Source organism: Scylla paramamosain, chromosome 36, assembly GCF_035594125.1.
Source record: "Scylla paramamosain isolate STU-SP2022 chromosome 36, ASM3559412v1, whole genome shotgun sequence".
In the NCBI taxonomy this organism is placed as follows: Eukaryota; Metazoa; Arthropoda; class Malacostraca; order Decapoda; family Portunidae; genus Scylla; species Scylla paramamosain.
Window position 1 is genome coordinate 12781908 of NC_087186.1, and position 20000 is coordinate 12801907.

General features: G+C 41.8%; 1 long non-coding RNA gene across 5 annotated transcripts in view; it reads right to left on the minus strand.

The window, feature by feature from the left end:
- The window catches only part of LOC135091001 (uncharacterized), a 227504-nt gene that overhangs the window by 48195 nt on the left and 159309 nt on the right, over nucleotides 1–20000 (minus strand). For all 5 annotated transcript variants that reach the window (XR_010262238.1, XR_010262236.1, XR_010262235.1 and 2 more), the window contains one exon: nucleotides 6673–6715. This is a non-coding gene — a long non-coding RNA (uncharacterized LOC135091001). The remainder of the gene's footprint in view (nucleotides 1–6672; nucleotides 6716–20000) is intronic.

A 20000-nucleotide genomic window follows, 5' to 3' on the forward strand; every position in this document is an offset into this window, starting at 1 on the left:
AGTGTAGGTAGGAAAGAATACACGAGAGAGAGAGAGAGAGAGAGAGAGAGAGAGAGAGAGAGAGAGAGAGAGAGAGAGAGAGAGAGAGAGAGAGAGAGAGAGAGAAAAGGTGCAAAAGAAAGACAGGATGTGAAGTAAATTTAGGCAGAAATTAAATAACGAGAGAGAGAGAGAGAGAGAGAGAGAGAGAGAGAGAGAGAGAGAGAGAGAGAGAGAGAGAGAGAGAGAGAGAGAGAGAGAGAGAGAGAGAGAGAGAGAGAGAGAGAGAGAGAGAAAGTACTGGAACCATAAATACATGCATAAAATAAAAGAAATGCACTAGTTAGCTCTAAGTTAAGTCTACACTAGTGCTTCAGTCTGCGCCTCCCCCCCCCCCACACACACACACACAGAACTCCTACAGCTCACCTGGTCACGCGTGCAAGTCCCGGATAACTCACTACAGGTGGTATATCCAAAATTGTAACATAAATTCTATACTTGGACACGTGTTTTGATATGTACTGCTTTACTGATGAACGGTGGGAAGTGTTAAGATATGCAGAGTACCATCTCCAAGTGTGTACGTGTGTGTGTACGTGGGAGAGTACGTGGGAGTGTTACGTACGTGTTTCTCGTGTAATTGTCAGGGTTTCAGGGTCAGTCTCCTGTACGTACCCAGCCTGTGTGTGACCTCTATGGGGATTACAGCCGCAGACACCTGGTGATGCCGCCATAGCTAATCATGATCACTGCTGTCCCCGCTGATCGTGTTAACAATGGCACACAGGTGAAGTGAATAGTGGCAATGATTGAGCTGAAGTACGCGCCCCGCTGGCAAATATGAATGGACGGGAATGCTAGCAACAACAGCGACGCCAGCAGTGCGAGTGACACCACCAATAATATTAGTAGCAACAACAAAAACAACAACAACAACAACAACAAAAACACCACCACCACCAGCATCAACAACAACAACAACAACAGTATCAATATCAATAAAACAACAACAGCAACAACAACAACAACAACAACAACAACAACAACTTCTTCACCTGAAAAATTAAAACTCACTAGTTATCTAAAGAAGACCCACGAATTTCTACTAAACCCTTTGCCAACCCCCCTCCCCTCAACCCCCACCCCTTACACAGGTAGTACGGCGCCACTCGCCCCACCTGAGTGCTAATTACGCTCCGTTTCATTGCGCTTTTGTTTCCCACCTGATTCGGAGTGCGCGGTCATAGGTTAGCGGCGGGGTAATCTCGGTTGCTGGCTATTCACGGCTTAATTAAATTTTTCCTCTCTTTCCCAATGGCTTCGTGGCCTTTACCGTCTGCTTCGCGCCGCTGTTAAGGTGCGGCGGCTTTGCATTCGCGATGAGACGAGCCGCATCACGAGGCCGTTTTGCAATTACGTAAGCCACCTTAGAGTTCACAAGCCGCCCCTGCATCTCCTGGTATTTCTCAGAGTACTTTACCTGTAGCCTTCTTTTCACTCCTTTCTCGATTTTTTTTTTTTTTTATGTTGTGACCTTATTTTTTTTCTTTTTTCTTCAGTTACATGAGTCATTTTAAGTTTTACAAGTTAATTCTCAATCTACTAATTTTTCTCAGTATTTTATTTGTAGCCTTCTTTTTCTCTCCTTTCTCGATTTTTTTTTTTTTTTTTAATGTTGTGACCTTATTTTTGTCGTTTTTCGTCAGTTACATGAGTCATTTTAACATTTACAAGTTTCTCCTCCATCTCTTGGCATTCCTCAGGATACTTTAGCTATATCCTTCTTTTTGCTCCTCTTTTCAATTATGTAAGTCATCTTATTCACAACTTCCATTTTTATTATTATTATTATCATTTTTTATATTTTTTTTCCTGCAGCCTTCTTCTCATTTCACCTTTTCCCCGATTTTTTTATTTTTTTATTTTAGTATTGTGATTGTTCTAAACCACTTTAATATTTCCAAACTCCATCTCAATTCCAGGCATTTTTTCAAAGTATTTTATCAGTCCATTTTTATTTTTTTTCACTCCTATTCTTATTTCTATTTTTTTTTTTTTAATGCATTGTTTCATTTTTCTATTCACAAACTTCACCCACATCTTGAGGTACTTCCCTAGGTATTCTTTTCAGTGGCATCCTGATTCGTACAACCGGTTCTGGCATAATTCATAAGTACTCCAATAATTTTTCCTCCAGTTTTTCAATTCCATGAGCCACCTTGAAATTGGAAACCTTCGTCCCCCAGGTACTACTACAACCATTTTATCCGTGTCATTCTTTTCACTTACTCTCACGTGAGGTTACACAATTTTTAAACCGGTTCTAGTGTAGCTCTTTTTTTTTTTTTTTTTTAAGTGTTATATTTTTCGATACTTTAAAACATTTTTCCTGCGTGTGGGTTTTGGCGGGAGGACCTTGTTTGGTTTCGGCCCCGCTGTGTTGTCAGCGTGAGGGTCTTTTGTTGTTTTTGCGCATTTAGTGAACTGGAAAGGTTTAGGAATCGCTTATTGCCGCTTTTTTTTTCTTTTTCTTCTGTCAGTCTCTCTATTCGCCTGTCCGTCTACCTGTCTGCCTGTCTGTTCGAGTTCCTGGCTGCATGTCCCCGTCGTTCCTTCAGTCCCCCCAAAACATATGTGGAATATAACATGCATAAATTCATACATGGGCGTTTATAGCTTCATAATTAATACAAAAAGAAAAAAAGAAAAATACTTGTCCATTCACCCAGCCACTCACATCTAGCCAGCCAGGCAGCCCAGCCACCCACACACACACTAGTACAAAGGCCACAACAGAGTTTAAGCCTAGTCTCTCTCTCTCTCTCTCTCTCTCTCTCTCTCTCTCTCTCTCTCTCTCTCTCTCTCTCTCTCTCTCTCTCCCACACAGAATCATTACGAGACTTACATTTAAGGTCAAATGTTGCAGAGACAGAGAGAGAGAGAGAGAGAGAGAGAGAGAGAGAGAGAGAGAGAGAGAGAGAGAGAGAGAGAGAGAGAGAGAGAGAGAGAGAGAGAGAGAGAGAGAGAGAGCGTGGGCGGCAAAAAAACAAGAAAAAATAAAAACACGAGAGGAGACAGTGAAAAAGAAGAAAAGGAGAACCAGGAGGAGGAGGAGGAGAGGGAGGAGGGAGGAGGAGGGTGTGTGCTCATATCCAGGGGTGGGTCGTCGTGGGGTCGTTATATGGAATCGGTCACCTTGTCGTCATCTTTCGGCCACGTCAGCGGGGAGGTCGGGGCGGTCTGGGTCGGTTTCGGTTCTCAAGGTCGGGAGTTACAATGCGCTATGTATATGCATTGTCGCGGGAACCCAACAGCCTCCTTCATCACCACTGGGGCCCTGTGGTGCGTCGCCGGCCCCCCGTGGTAAGATACAGACTCTAAGACATCTCTCCTCCTCCTCCTCCTCCTCCTCCTCTTTCGTCTCTGCCTCCTGCTCTTTTTCACCTCCTCCTCCTCCTCTTTCCATTCCTTTCTTCACTCCATTTCTCCCTGTCCTGTCTTTCTCTTTTCCCGGTGTCTTTTTCTTCGGAGTCTCTCTCTTTCTTTCTCTCTCTCTCTCTCTCTCTCTCTCTCTCTCTCTCTCTCTCTCTCTCTCTCTCTCTCTCTCTCTCTCTCTCTCTCTCTCTATACCAGCTAAGACGTCTCTCTTCTTTTTCCTCCTCTTCCTCTTTCTCTTTTTTTGGGTTTCTATTCCTTCAGTCTTCTTTTAATCTATTTTCTTGTCTCCCCCTCTTCTTTCTGTCTATATTTTTTTCTTTTGATTCTCTCTCTCTCTCTCTCTCTCTCTCTCTCTCTCTCTCTCTCTCTCTCTCTCTCTCTCTCTCTCTCTCTCTCTCTCTCTCTCTCTCTCTCTCTCCCTCTCTCAGACCACCCACTACATCTATAATAATTTTCTCCTTTTTCTCTTTTCTCGTCTTCCATTTCTTTTATTTATTTGTGTCTGTCTTTCTCGCTTTCCTTTCTTCTTCTCTCTCTCTCTAATCCTCTTCCTTCACCTCCCACGTCTACCTCTCCTCTCACGCTCTCCCTCGTCTTATTTTTATTCTCTCTACGTCTTTCCCTTTCTTTCGACTCCATTTCTCTTTATCCACTCTCCTCTCCACCTTTCACTATCCATATGTTACCCTCCCTCCTCCTCCATCTGCCCCTCCTCCTCTTCCTTTCCTTCCTCCTCACCTAACCCTTTCCTTCTGCTCCTTTATCTTTTTTTTTATTATTCATTTACTTCCTCGTTTCCAGTCTTTATCTATCCATCCTTCGTCTCCTATACTTTCATGTTTTCACTCTTCCCTCTCTCATCATCGTTTCAGTGATTCCTTTTCTTATTCTTTTCCTTTCATGTTCTTACTTTTTCTCCTTCTCCTTCTCCTCTTCTTTCACTTCCTCTTCGCTTTTCTCTCCTGTTTCTCTTTCCTGCTATTTCTGTCGCTACGTCTCTCAGGTTTCTCATTTTTTTTTTATCTGTTCCTAAGCTACGTCTCCCTTTGTTTCTCCTCCATTTCACTTCCCTCTCGTTCTCCTTTCCCTCAGGTGTAGACGGACAGGTGAAATCAGTGAATCGGAGGAAGAGGAAGAATGAGTTTGTCGACCTCAGAAAGAGAGAGAGAGAGAGAGAGAGAGAGAGAGAGAGAGAGAGAGAGAGAGAGAGAGAGAGAGAGAGAGAGAGTGTGTGTGTGTGTGTGTGTGTGTGTGTGTGTGTTGGAAGGACTGCAAGTGAAAGGAAAAGTTTAAATTTAGAAATTATCGAAATATCTGAAAAAAAAATCGTATTCCGGATAATAGGATCAGTAACAAGAGAGAGAGAGAGAGAGAGAGAGAGAGAGAGAGAGAGAGAGAGAGAGAGAGAGAGAGAGAGAGAGAGAGAGAGAGAGAGAGAGAGAGAGAGAGAGAATTTGAGAAGACGTAGCAATGATCGGAAAATAGAGAGAAAAAAAAAAGAAAGGAAGGAAGAAAACTCGTGTTATATAATATGAAACTCGGCGCCGACATATGGTTCACGGCGCGATTATTTTAAACGAAACGCAGCACGCACGTACATACATACATACCGCCACAAATTTCCATTCCACCGCCACGCATTCCGCCGCAAAAACAAAACTAAATCTACGCTCATTCATTTTTTTCCCCCTTCCGATTATACAATATTGTATGACGTGGTATGAAAAAAAAAAGCAGGTGTATATTTGAAATCAAAATTATCTCATTGCATTGTTTCGCATTTTCCACACGCTTCCGCTCACAGTCCTCCACGCCACTTGAATTACCTTTCTCACCAGGTAATAACATCAGCACAGGTAATCCTCCGTACCTGCTATTGCAATTAATCTTCACAACATATTGGCTAGTCATCTCTATCACCCCTTGTTAACAGCGCCCATTACCTGCTTGTTGCCTGCCCGGACCGTGTAACCTGGGCTACCTGTGATCAGCTGGTCTGCTTCTATCGACTCGAATATCAATTGCTTGTTGCTTGTTATGCGGAAAAAGTATTGGTATTCAGTTCAGGTGCCCTAATCAGGTGGTTAATCACGGCCCTCATATGTCAGTATGAAGATTTATGCTTATGATTTTTATTTGTATGTGATCATGTCGCTTATATTATCTGGCATTATAAAAAACGTAGCGTAACTTTCAATAGTGTATATCTTTGTACGTTATTCATGCCGTTTACGTTACTTATGTCACCCAGGAAAGTCCCCTTATACCCTGCACTCACTGACTCCATTGCTTCTCAGCTCTACTATAAGCTTCGATCAGTAACTGTTATTTTATTTGTAAGTATAGATGGGGAGGTGAAAGTGAACGTGTGTGTGTGTGTGTGTGTGTGTGTGTGTGTGTGTGAGTGTGTGATGAATGAAATGGGAGGAATAATTGGCCTTTAAAAGTAAGTAACTGCAATTATCATACATAAATTAGTCACATAAATCATAAAGCAATAAGATAACAAAAAAATACATATATATCAACACACACATTCATTATGGCCGCCCTTTAAATGGTGGACTGTTTCAAATGACTTGCTGTGTTCTAATGAGGGAAAAGTTCCAGCCACGTTAATTAATGACAAGTGGTTGGCGGAACACGACGCTTTATTAATGTCAATAAGAACTATTTTCACCATTAATCTCATGTAAGAAAATATCCATAAAAGGCGAAAAAAATGAAAAAAAAAATAAAACTTGAGAGGCGTTAAGATATTGAGTGAAAACTTTGTCCTCGCGCAAGATTAGGGAAAAGTTTCAGATAACGTTTTTCACTACCTAATAGTTTATCAGGCCTTGTCGCTGCATATCTATACCTCTAAATCCTGCGGGAGTATATGCATCACTTTTTACATGTTTACCTTTCCTTATGTCTCTCCTTACATAAAAAATAAATTAAATTAAGGAAAACAAGCATTAATTCTAACATGAAAATATACAGAGTGCGAGAAATTACCCTAAAAGCAATATTTAAATCTAAGAAAAATAAAAAAAAATAACACTGACAATGAAAAAAAACGAAAGCAAGAAGTGAGCATGCAGAAAATATGTAAATCTTAACATAACGTTTTTGCAAGATCTCAATTTCCCTCTAAGCGAAGAATGAAAACGTTAGTAATGATGTGGAAATAAGCAGAAACATGGGCATAAACCTAGAAAAATATCATAGAAATTACTTGACAAACATGAACAAAATGTCGACACTCACCCAAGCCTTCTTCCTCCTTTCCCTTTCGTCTCGTCTCAACTTCCTGAAAAGAAACGAAACAGAACATCTCAGAACAATGGATTAACCCTTCCACTGCGATATGCAAGAATCCACAGTACTAAAAGCAATATATTGGAACTCTGATAGTATCTTCAAGAAAGAGGGAGGATGAAAAATAAATACATTTTGCAATTTCTAGATAGTACATTGTTTGGTGTGTGCTATAAAGCAAGAAAAGATGACTCAAAGTGGTATGTGATTGAGGAAAGATGTGTCAAATAGGAGTGAAAAGATTAAATAACATTACCACACCTAAAAACATATATATTTTAAACAACCAACAGAAAATAGTGTAGTATCCCACCTAAGCTTCTATCATCTCTCGTCTCTCCCCAGCTCATGTTCTCCACTTCCCTCTCAAGTCCAAACCCACTAAAGCTGCAAGTGGACTTACAAACAATCAGATTATCAAGTGCCTGACCTAATTTTTCACTCGAGAATGCTTGTGGCTGGAATTTCTATTCATATTTTACGACTGAGTGCCGCTGCGTATTGACACTGAAAGAAAACGGGGAGAGTATGTCATCTGAAGCTTAAATTTATGTGGTCAGAAAGATGTGTATTACTATAAAAAAAATACACAGAATTTGACCATTACGGATAATTAATCACTCCTACTTTCGATACAATCCGCAGGTACGGTGAAATAGTTTTATTGGAGGAAACAAACGGAAAAATCAACAAACATCGAATATTTGCATAGACCACCCTCCACTACCGACCTCATTTCAATTTTAAATACCCATAGAATACAATATACGACCCCCAGACTATATATACCTATAGCCGTCACATTCTAGCCCCGTTCCCCTTACCTCTCCCTCTCTCCCCTTCACTCTCTCCTCTCCCAAGCCTTTACTCTACCTCCCACACTTCCCTCTTCCTCTCTGCCTCTCTCCTCTACTTATCACACTACGCCTCTCTCTCCTCTCCCATGCCTTTCACTCTACCTATCACCTTAACCTTCTCCTCCCTCTTCTCCCATGCCTCTACCTCCCTCTCTTTCTCTCTTTTCCTGCCTCTTTCTCTCCGCGAGTCGCCACAAACAGTTCCCTCCGCTGCTCCTATCATTAGTGGACACAAATGCAGTACGAGGGAGGGGAAAAAACGCAGCAAGTCGTATTCACCCAAGGATTTATGAACTGCAAGCTGCTGCCTCAAGATTTACTGCTGTCTCAGATGAATCTTTGTTCGAACCAGATTCATTTGTTCGAATCTTTTCACTGGAAAGAGTTAAAGCCTCGGAAGGAAGGAAGAGAGGGAGAAATAGTGTACAGCTCCAAAGGGGATACTTAGAGAAATATTTTTGTTTATTTTATTCGTTGTTCTATTATTATTATTATTATTATTATTATTATTATTATTATTATTATTATTATTATTATTATTATCATCATCATCATTTACTGGTTTACGTATGAAGGGAAGCACAATACAAGGAGAAAAGCAAATTATCATACACAATAAACTGCACAATAATAAAAATGTATACTTGCAAAAATACTGAAATTAAAGAGCAAAGTTTCAATTCAACTCCTCTCTGACACACCACAATGGAGTTCTCGCTGGTAAAGGATTTCAAATGTAAGAACTCCAACCTGACAAGAAATTAAACGCTTCGGTAACTTATTCAGTATTCATTTATGGAACTTTTTTTTTTACCTCCATTCATTGGCATGCTGGAGTTTATCGCTTCCAGAGTTACGGCGATGATTCCTGACCACTTCTTCATCCGTGTCTTCAAATTATACGACGCTGTTTATCATTATATTACCATGAGTGCTCTGTCTGCCTGCCTCTCCGTCTGTCTGTCTGTCTGTCTGTCTGTCACGTTTTTCACAGCTATGAGGCCAAATGTAGTGATAAAAGTAACTCAAACTCGGCGTGGAATATTCGATAATGCATACCAAAAAAAACAGAGGTCTTAAAAATTCATCTGTAAAAAAATTAAAAAGCAGAATGCGATATTTCAAAGAGCATAACAGGACCGCCATGGAGATATTTAGTTCATTTTTGCGTCTTGTCTGTGTCTGTCTGTCTGTATGCATTGTTACAGCTACTCAGTTCATGTTTTTAGTGTAGTTATACTTTATATTAGTTACATTTTCTTTATTTTTACGTTTTCACTCCAAGCTTTCCTTTCTAAAAAGTTACGCACGGTTGAAAGCATAACTGATATCATTGTAACTGTTATCATCTTACTTATTTATAACTTACTTTACAACTGCAGCTGGTCATAAAGAAAGCCGCCTATACTCAACACATTATTCAGGTCCAGCCACTCCCCATCATATTTTTCTTAACGACACAATGAATAAACATCAGCTCATTTCTATGCAATTGACGTACTTTGGCCATGACAGAGAATGGTTCGCCCTTTCTCTCGCCAACCACTACGCGGGGGTACAGGCACCATTACCCTTCCTATTCTATTCTAATGAGGGCGCCGGGCACACTAACACGAAGGGCGGCGCGGGTGGAGGGGGGATGCGCAAAAGTACTTAAGCGATGCTCCTTTGTTTTAGCAGGCAAGAGGGCCAGAAGGTGCTATTGTCCTATTGTCACGAGGCTGCACCCGCGCCCCTCGGAATGCAAACTGCCTGAGAGAGAGAGAGAGAGAGAGAGAGAGAGAGAGAGAGAGAGAGAGAGAGAGAGAGAGAGAGAGAGAGAGAGAGAGAGAGAGAGAGAGAGAGAGAGAGAGAGAGAGAGAGAGAGAGAGACCTTCCTATCTCTTTCTTGACCCTAAATTTTCCAAGCTTGAACCTGTTATTTCTTGTTCCATCCCAATTACTGATCAAGTTTGTTATAACCCCTATACATCTTAAAGGCTTCTATCAGGTCCCCTCTTAACCTACGAGACAGGGAAACGCGACACTTATTAGCAAAAGATCGAAATAATCCTTACTACATGTCACTGTGAATAAACACGCTTGGACAGGTGACAAAACACCAAGATCACAACAAAAGGTAACAGACCAACAAAGGAAAGGTGAATAGAAACAGGAGTCTAGATACGTGACATAAAACCTAACCTAACATAAACCTAACAAATAACCTAACCTAACCTAACATAAAACTCGTTAAAAAAAAATTTAATCCCTCGAGGAAACAGCACAGAGACGGGCACATTCCGCTCCTCCAGGTAATTCTTCCCAGCGAGGACAGGTGAGCCGAGGTATAGCTGAGTACCTGTAATTACGTCGCTTAAAGGAAATAAACGAGGCGAAAAGCTGCTATAACAAGCGTGCATTATTAGCACCAGCTTTCCAAGGCTATTTCGTCTTTCCTTTGGTAACTGGAGGAGTAGAAATATCTTTTATCTTACTTGACTCCTAGTGTGTGTGTGTGTGTGTGTGTGTGTGTGTGTGTGTGTGTGTATGCGTGAGTTTGTTTCAGTACTAAGGAAGGGAAGATGACGAACGAACCGAGTGAAAATAGCACTCTTTTTCTAACCGGCAGTGCGTGAATGTGTGCGTCAGCGTATGAGTGAGTGAGTGTGTATGTGCGTGCGTCTCAATAGTAAGGAAGGGAAGATGATGAAGAAAGCAGGTGGAAGTAATCTTATTCCAACTGACAGTGTATGGAAGAAATTGTGTGGACGTGAATTGTGTGGATGTGGATATGCGTAAGTGTCCAAGCTTGTGTGTGTGTGTGTGTGTGTGTGTGTGTGTGTGTGTGTGTTTCAATACTAAGAAGGGAAAAATTACAAAATATCTAATCGGAAATAGTCTTATTCTAACAGTGTGTGCGTCGGTGCGTTAGCGTGTGTACGTGTGTGTCTCAATAGTAAGGAAGGGAAGATGACGGGCGATCCAGATGGCTTAGTAGGACCCATCCTTACAGTTGTGGACCCCAAATACTGAGGGGGATTCACCGGGCCCTAAAACCTGGCGGGATTCATCAGGGCACGCTCACCAAACACGCCACGGAGAGGGACGAGCGAAGGGACGCCAGGGAAGGAGCGAAGAGCGAGGGCAGAAAGGCAAAGGATACCCAAGGATGTAAGGATGCTGCGTTCTTAAGGAAAGGAAGGATAAGGAGGGAAGGAGACGAAGGTATAAATGTGCTCTGAAGGAAGTGAGGTAGGAAGGAGGAAGGGCGTGCAGGTATAAGGGAAGGAAGGACGAAGGAGGAGGAGGAGGAGAAGTGAATTGAAGGATTACTTATATGGGTTCCTCATTCTTCAGACACGCACGAGAGAGAGAGAGAGAGAGAGAGAGAGAGAGAGAGAGAGAGAGAGAGAGAGAGAGAGAGAGAGAGAGAGAGAGAGAGAGAGAGAGAGAGAGAGAGAGAGAGAGAGAGAGAGAGAGAGGACTAGGGATAAGACAAAAGTAAAAATGATAGACAGACGCAAGGACAGGCGCGTGGACGGATATGGGGAAGGGGAATATGCAAAAAAAGGAGGATAAGGCAACAGTTGGGGAGAGAAGAGGGAAGAGAATGAAAAGGCAGAGGGGACAAAGAGGAAAAGAAACATAAAAAAAGAAATGGTAAAAAGAAATATGCAAATGAAAACTGGGATTACGCACACACACACAGAGAGAGAGAGAGAGAGAGAGAGAGAGAGAGAGAGAGAGAGAGAGAGAGAGAGAGAGAGAGAGAGAGAGAGAGAGAGAGAGAGAGAGAGAGAGAGAGAGAGAGAAAACACTTCGAAAAGGTGAATGAATAAGAAATGAATAAAAGGACGGAATGAAAGAAAGCTGATAAAACAAATTGGTTACCTCCTTACTAATTACTTAAAAAAAAAAAGGTACATTCATCACACCTTTTCTTCTTCCTTCCTCTCCTTTTTCTCTTATTCGCCACACGGAGTCTCTCTTTCTCTCCCTCCCTCCCTCTCTTCAACTCTCTTTTCTCTTTCCTCCTCCACATTTTTCTCTCCCTTTTTCCACCCTCCGGTATAATCTCTCATCAGTCCTTTCCGCTTTCAAACCCTACCCCTCCCCAGATCCTTCCTCCCTTCCTCTTTCCCTGTCTCTCCCTGAACCCTCCTCTCCCTCTGAATCCTTTCTCCCTGACCCTTGATGCGCCTGCCCCCCTCCCTTCACCCTAAATGCATTAAGCCGTAAACTAATTGGCGTTTGATCCTTGTCATCGTAATTCGATCACGTATAGCGCGGTATAACTATATCCGAGAGCTGTTTTACGAGCTTTCGGTTCACTATTTGTTTTCTTAGCATTCCAGATTTTCCTCTCGCTCAATTTTCGCATTCTTTTTTTTTCTTTCAAATCTTTTTTTTTTTTATTTCGTATGTTCATTTTCTTTCAAGACGACCTTCTTCGTTATCATTTACATTTCCTGAACGTTCAAGTTACTTCCCTTCCTTTACCTCACACACACCTAATAATGTTTTAATCATTCGAATCTACACTACCATTTATTTCGAGCATCCGTTACTTTTCCTTCCTTTTCTTCGCGAACTCCTTCGTTATCATTCACATTTCCTTAACGTTCAAATAATTCCCCCTTCCTTTACCACTGACTTTTCCTTTTCCCCCATTCCTTTACCTTCCTTTTCTTCGTAACTTCCTTCATTATTACATACATTTCCTTAACGTTCGAATCTCCATCCTCCTTTCTTCGCGCGTGTGAGTTTCGTTCAGTGAGTTCCTGTTGGATTTACGCGGCACGGCCACACAATCCTATTACTTAATGTCACAGGGGAGATTGCCGCCTAAACTTTTATTGAGGGTCATTAAACCGTGGCCAAACATCCCCTAAAGTAACTCATTAGCTAGCCATTCGCGGGACAGGGCGAGGGGGAAGAGATGACACCGGAAGATAAAAGAGAAAGGGAAAGAGGGAAAGAAAGAAGAAAGATAAGTCGGAATGAAGGACATGAACAGGAAGAATTGTTTCCTCTAAAGTTCCCTCGCGGTGAATTAATCTATGAATGTTATACCTCAAAGGTCTCCCATAGAAGTAATTATTTTCATCCTGTTATTGTATGTTATGTCATGTTATGTTTCGCTAAGTTAAATAATGTGAAGTTCAGTTGCGTATGGTTAGCTGAAGTTATGCTTGGGTTAGTTTGGGGGTGGGTTTTGTATCGTTAGGTTAAGTAAAGTTAGGTAAGACTAGGTTAAGTTAGAAAAGGTGACGTTACATGAGTCTGGGCTTGGGTTGGGTGAAGTTTAGTTAAGTTACGTTAGGTAAGGTTAGCTTTTGTTAGCGTCAAGTTGGGTGGGGTTAAGCTAGGTTCAGTTAGGTTAGGTTAAGTTAGGTTACGTTAGCTGAAGTTAGGTTGGTTAGATTAGGTGAAGCATAGCTACGTTGGGTCGCTTTAATTTTTACCCCATGAAGTGAGAAAAACTACCACAAACAAGAACCATCACGAAAATAATTTCCTTAGAGACAATTTCCATAGAATCCCGAGAGTATAGAATGGGTGAGCGCATTGTACCCCTCCCATTACCTCCCCTTGATGAACCCGCGGCTTTGGGAGTGAGTAGCACTGAGCCTCACTTCTCCACTGGCGGCGGGACTCCAGAGAGGCATCAAAATCCATCTAGATAAAGCCAACGGCTGTCCATAAACCGGGCAGACCCATCCCTTACTGCGTCATCTATCTTCCTCTCTTGGACACTCATTTTCACCATCACACTCATGTTATATATCCTCATTCTCCTCATTTTCCTCGTCCTCCTGCTCATTTTCCTTTCTTGCCTCTTTTCATCTGTACTTCCTCTCCCTCATCATCCTCATAATCCGCTTCCTCCGTCACTAATCACCTTCTTTTTTTTTTTTTTTTCACTTCTTCCTCGATCCATCAAGGAAGAAACGACCTTAGGAAGCAAGCGAGCGAGCGAACGAGAGAGAGAGAGAGAGAGAGAGAGAGAGAGAGAGAGAGAGAGAGAGAGAGAGAGAGAGAGAGAGAGAGAGAGAATGACAGAAAACGAATGAAAACGGATATATAAAAAAACGACAAAGCAAGGAAGAAAATAAAAATAGGAAAAAAAAAGAGACCGAAAATGAGAGCAAAAAAATACATCCCAGAGAGAGAGAGAGAGAGAGAGAGAGAGAGAGAGAGAAGGGGTCGAAAAGGAGAGACATATGGAGTCCCGAAGCGCAGGCGGTCATAGTATGGACCTTCTGCCCGTGTTTAGATAAGTTATCGGGTCCGTCTGTCCCGCCTTGTGTCTTGTTCATCTTGGGTCCCGAGAGGAAGGGGGAAGATAGTAGAGAGGAAGGGAGAGGAAGGGGGAAGTAGGAAGAGGACGGAGAGGGCTGGGAGAGGAGGGAGGGAGAGAGAGAGAGAGAGATGAAGTGGGTGAACGGTCGCGACGAGAGATGAGAACGATGAGTGGGAAGTGAGAGAGAGAGAGAGAGAGAGAGAGAGAGAGAGAGAGAGAGAGAGAGAGAGAGAGAGAGAGAGAGATTACACTGTGAAGGAGGGAAGGAGGGATGGATGGATGGAAGGACAGGAGGAAGCGAGACGGTTGGAGCAGGGGAGAGAGCGACGATATTAAAGACGAGAGAGAGAGAGAGAGAGAGAGAGAGAGAGAGAGAGAGAGAGAGAGAGAGAGAGAGAGAGAGAGAGAGAGAGAGAGAGAGAGAGAGAGAGAGAGAGAGAAAGGCGAAGATGGAGTGGAATCGTACATATGGGATCAGTATTCAAAAGAGAGAGAGAGAGAGAGAGAGAGAGAGAGAGAGAGAGAGAGAGAGAGAGAGAGAGAGAGAGAGAGAGAGAGAGAGAGAGAGAGAGAGAGAGAGAGAGATGGAAAAAGATGAAAACATACCAACAGAATGAAAAAATAAACAGAATAACACAAACACAAGAGAACACAAAAAAGAAAGGAAAAGGGAAGGAAAAATTGCAACACAGTAACGAAACAAAAAAAAATAACTGAAAAAAAAACAACACAATTTTCACCCCAATTCGACAGCACTTTTCAAGGTGAACAGAACACATTTAATTACACAGGAAGGAAAAGAAGCCACAGTTTACCTTACAGTCATTACCCGCCCGTTTAAGAAAGACAAAAGAGTCTGAAAGATTAAAAGCACCCGAAAAAAATAGTTTGAGAAAATCTAACCTAACCCAACCTAACCTAATCTGACCTAACCTAACCTAACCTAACCTAGTCTGACCTAACCTAACTTAACCTAACCTAACCAACCTAATCTAACCTAATCTGACCTAACCTAACCTAATCTGACCTAACCTAACTTAACTTAACCTAACCTAACCTAACCTAACCTAACCCAATCTGACCTAACCTAACTTAACCTAACCTAACCTAACTTATCCTAACCTAACCTAACCTAACCTAATCTGACCTAACCTAACTTAACCTAACCTAACCTAACCTAACCTAATCTGACCTAAACTTAACCTAACCTAACCTAACCTAACCAACCTAACCTAACCTAACCTAACCTAACCTAACCAACCTAACCTAATCTAACCTAACCTAACCTAACCTAACCTAACATAACATAACCTATCCTAAACTTATAAACACCATCAAAATATCAGGTAGAGAACCGAAATACAACTACTCTAACCTAACTTAACCTAACCAAACGTAACTTAAGCAAATCCAACTTAATCAGACCTAACCTAACCTAACCTAACCTAACCTAACCAAACCTAACTTAAGCAAATCTAACTTAATCAGACCTAACCTAACCTAACTTAACCTAAGCAAATCTAACTTAATCAAACCTAACCTAACCTAATCAAACCAAACTTAAGCAAATCTAACTTAATCAAACCTAACCTAACCTTACATATAACTACAAGTTGAACCCTGAAACACGAACAGGACAAACAAACCAGAACTTGACGGAGGTAGTGAAGGAAGAGGAGGAGGATGAGGAGGAGGAAGAGGAAGAGGAGGAGGAGGGAAATACAAGAGGGTATCGATCACGAGTCTAGTGGTTCGGTGGAGACAGCTAACCCACTAAACCAACACCCTGACCCACCCGCCCACATCCCGCCCACCTCCCGCCCACCCGCGCCCAAACTCCACTCACTAATAAGGTCAAATTGGTCAGGATCTCTTGGGCGTGTGAGGTCCGTGAGGTGTTTTGTTTGCGTGTGTACGTGTCCAAGTGTGTGTGTGTGTGTGTGTGTGTGTGTGTGTGTGTGTGTGTGTGTGTACGTGTGAGGTGGTGGGTGGCATGTGTGAGGTGGTGGGTGGCATGTGTGTGTGTGTGTGTGTGTGTGTGTGTGTGTGTGTGTGTGTGTGTGTGTGTAGGTGGGTAGGCGTGAGTGTAAAGGAAAATTATCTTAGCGTACGTCCCAGAGAGAGAGAGAGAGAGAGAGAGAGAGAGAGAGAGAGAGAGAGAGAGAGAGAGAGAGAGAGAGAGAGAGAGAGAGAGAGAGAGAGAGAGAGAGAGAGATTCATATGAGTACTGGTTGAATGACAAGGAGAGATCAATGAAACACAATAAATAAAGGAATAAATAACAGAAGAAAACAACATACACGAGACAAACAATAAAGGTGAAAATCCAATGGTAAAATATGAGTGAGCGATGAGCGAGCGATGAGTGAGCGATGAGTGAGTGAGGAAGTGAGTTACAGAGACACGCCCCTTCACCATCAACAAAAGGGTAAAAGTAAATGTACCAAGCTGAATGCATCACAATATATACAAAAGCAAGAGGGACTTAACCTCCCCCCAAAAAAGGACAAGAGGATATAAATATATTTTTCATGCATTCAAAGTTCACCTCAATATCATTCCCTCATTTTGTTCCCCTTTTTATTTACGATGCCTTCGATTTTATTCCTCTCTCTCTTTTTTTTATTCTCTCGCTCTCTCTCTCTTTCTTTCTCTCTCTTATTCTTCTTCCTTTGTCCTTAGTTGCATTGTGCACTGAGAATCGTAACATTGTTTATTATATATATTTTATTTTTCTTTTACTCTCTTCCTTTTTTTCTCTCTCTTTATAAGGAAGACAAAATATTGAACAAAAAAAAGACTCCTTCCTTGCGACAGCCATTATTTTACTTTTTTTTTCTCTCTCTTTCTTTCTCCTCCCTTCTTTTACTCCTTTCCCCTCTCCCTCTTTTATCTTTTTTCTTCCACCTTCTCACTCGCTTCCCTGTGTTACCTAGGAGACGCTTCATGCCTCTCTCTCTCTCTCTCTCTCTCTCTCTCTCTCTCTCTCTCTCTCTCTCTCTCTCTCTCTCTCTCTCTCTCTCTCTCTCTCTCTCTCTCTGTGTGTGTGTGTGTGTGTGTGTGTGTGTGTGTGTGTGTGTGTGTGTGTGTGTGTGTGTGTGTGTGTGCGTACATTCCCTCCTTTGTCATATCCCATGATGCTCCAACATTGCTACATTCACAACATTCATAACAACAACAACAACAAAAACAACAACAACAACAACAATAGGAACTGGCACGCGCACTCCTAAAGGATTCTTGCAGCTGCCCTTATTTTCTTATATCTATTTATGATCTTACGTTACAACAACAACAACAACAACAACAACAACAACAACAACAACAACAACAACAACAAAACAAACAAACAAACAACAACTTAAACCAGTAAACACACAAAAAATCACTATCAAAACGAACTAAACAAGGAAAAACAAATGTACAAAGAAAACAACAAGGAAGACGAGGAGAAGGAAGAGAAGGAAGAAAATAAGGAGAGAAAAGGAAGAAAATAAGGAGAAAAGAAGGAGGAGGGAGGGAGGGAGGGAGGAGTTGCATGCTTTCCACACACAACCCTAACATATTAAAAATGTATGCTAATAACAGTATTCTATAGCAGGAAGGTTATTGTGGCGGTTGAAGAGAATCCTGACTTAGGAGGTGCAATAAAGTGGCGTCCGCATATCGGCAGGAGGAGGAGGAGGAGGAGGAGGAGGAGGAGGAGGAGGAGGAGGTAAAGGTAAAAGCAGTAAAAAAAAAAAAAAAAAGGAGGACGAGGAGGAAACCCAGGACGAGGAGGAAAACGAGAACTAGGTCGGGATGAAAGAGAAGGATGACGACGACGAGGAGGAGGAGGAGGAGGAGGAGGAGGAGGAGGAGGAGGAGGAGGAGGAGGAGGAGGACGCAGACCAGGAAAAAGAAATAGGATGAAGCACAGAGGATAAGGATACGAGAAAAGAAGGAGGAGGAGGAGAAAGGCGAAGAAAAAGGAGACAAACAACTGAAGACAAAAAAGGACAAGGAGGAGTATGTAAACAGGAAGAGGAGGAGCAGGAACACGAAGAAGAAGAAGAGGAAAAAGAAGAGGAGAGACACAAAGACAATCAGTACAATAGACAACAGTGCACCTTAAGTCAAATATGTAGTGTGGTTACCTTATGTATTCTTCACTATTAAACAGGTCTTCGCAACGAGTGTGAGAGTATGACAGAAAAGCGAGGAGGAGGAGGAGGAGGAGGAGGAGGAGGAGGAAAGACAGTAAAGTGTGTGAGATGGTGTTGCAAGCCCCAAAGTAATGTTATAGAGGAGGAGGAGGAGGAGGAGGAGGAGGGAGAAAAGGATGATGATGGGACTGGGAAGAAGGAAGAGAGAAAAATATTAAAAAATGTCCGTAAGATGCTAAGAGTAAAAAAAAATGTCACAGAGAGAGAGAGAGAGAGAGAGAGAGAGAGAGAGAGAGAGAGAGAGAGAGAGAGAGAGAGAGAGAGAGAGAGAGAAATAGATAACAAAAAAGCTGGAAAATTTACACGAGAAAGGAAAAAATTTAAAAAAAGACCAAAAACGGAAAAACACGCGTTGGAATTATCGCTAGAAGGGAGGAGGAAACGTGAGGGAAAGTGGGAAACATGAGGAGGAAAATAAATATCAGTAAAAGAATCAACAATCATGCTTTTCCTTGTTTTCCTTTTCCCTTCCCTCCCGCCTCATCCTTTATTCCTCCCGCTCCTTTTTACAATATTCTAAATTTAAGCATTGTCTCATTATTTATGTTTATTTGCTTCATTCTCCTCTTCTTCCTGATTTTCATAGACGCAATTCTCTCTCTCTCTCTCTCTCTCTCTCTCTCTCTCTCTCTCTCTCTCTCTCTCTCTCTCTCTCTCTCTCTCTCTCCATCTTTCGTAAAACATCCCGAGGACACGAATATTTTTATAATGTATTCCTATTATCCTCATATTATCTTTCTTCTCTTCTTCCTCCTTCTGTTCTTCCTCTTCTGTTCTGTTATTCTTGTTTGCTCCTTGCCTCTCATCTTTCTCGTTTCTTCCTCTCTTTCCATCTCTACCTGTACGTATAATTCATGGATTTTTCTCCTACGTAACTTTTTCGTCCTCGTTATAATCGTAAATTTGAAGGAAGGAAGGAAAATACGAGGACAAATAATAAATGTGAGGTTAAGAATAAACGAAGATGAAAAGAGGAGGAAGAAAAGGAGTTTATTTATGAACGTGAGGTTAAAGAGATGAGGATGATAACTGAAGGTGATAAAGAAAGGTGAGATAAATGATAAATATGATGATTGGTAATAAATGGAAAGGATAAATATAGGGAGGTAGAACAAAAAGGAGAAATATGAAGAAGTAGGAATAACAAAAGATAAAACAAGGAACACGAATAAATATCATACAGCAAAATACGAAAAACAGCACAGAATGTCACTCTGTATATGTATATAATGAAATATGCAAATTAGGAATGAACTAATGTAAATATTTTCTTTTCCATTACAAAATACATAAGTTGAATGTATATATACATTTTAATTTCTCTATTCATAATTTTCCAAGGACTCTCTCTCTCTCTCTCTCTCTCTCTCTCTCTCTCTCTCTCTCTCTCTCTCTCTCTCTCTCTCTCTCTCTCTTGCATCTCACATATTCTGAAACTTGCTAGCTTAAGGCGCACACACACACACACACACACACACACACACACACACACACACACACACACACACACAATATTATTCAACATACTACATTACACCGTATTACATTACACTCCCTCCCTCCGTCTTTCCCTCCCCCCTCTCCCTTCCAGTTCGCTTATGATACCACCACCACCACCACCACCACCACCACCACCACCTCCTTCCTCCTCCTCTTACTTCACCTCCCCCGTGTCCCCAGGTGAGCTAGGTATCCTATTCATTAAGACGCCGTTCTGTAGGATTCATGGAGCTTATCTAGAACAGCCCTTAGATTCCTGAAGGCAAACCATGAACATAACAAACCGAGGGATTTCAAGGTCACGGAGAGAGAGAGAGAGAGAGAGAGAGAGAGAGAGAGAGAGAGAGAGAGAGAGAGAGAGAGAGAGAGAGAGAGAGAGAGAGAGAGAGAGAGAGAGACGGGGGGAAGGCGTTAAGGAAGGACTTTCAT